We start from the raw sequence: 333 nt of genomic DNA, 5'->3' as shown, positions 1-333 counted from the left end.
AGGTTCAAACCCTGCTCACAGCGTATCAGGAAGTACAGGAACTTTCCTGCTCTTATACATGTAACTTATTACGTCCCAGAGACGAAAAGGGAGGACTTCTTCACATCAAAGCGTTGGTCTTGATATTCACTTGAGTTTTCCAGCGAAAGTTTATATCCTGCTCACAATATTCAAGGTCTACATAGATAATGTTCAAGCTGTGATGGCCGAGAGGTTAAGCTACAAGTTGCTAAAATTTTAATGCAATAAGCCAAGTAGTCTGTGCTTCCAACCTGACAGAATTTTCTAAGTGGCGACTTGACTTTCAGGATTAAGGGGCCGATCACACCGAAA

Source organism: Anarrhichthys ocellatus, unplaced genomic scaffold (assembly GCF_004355925.1).
Source record: "Anarrhichthys ocellatus isolate YVR2014 unplaced genomic scaffold, GSC_Weel_1.0 scaffold10223, whole genome shotgun sequence".
NCBI classification, from domain to species: domain Eukaryota; kingdom Metazoa; phylum Chordata; class Actinopteri; order Perciformes; family Anarhichadidae; genus Anarrhichthys; species Anarrhichthys ocellatus.
The sequence above is the reverse complement of the archived record's forward strand: the minus strand, read 5'-3'. Positions refer to the sequence as shown.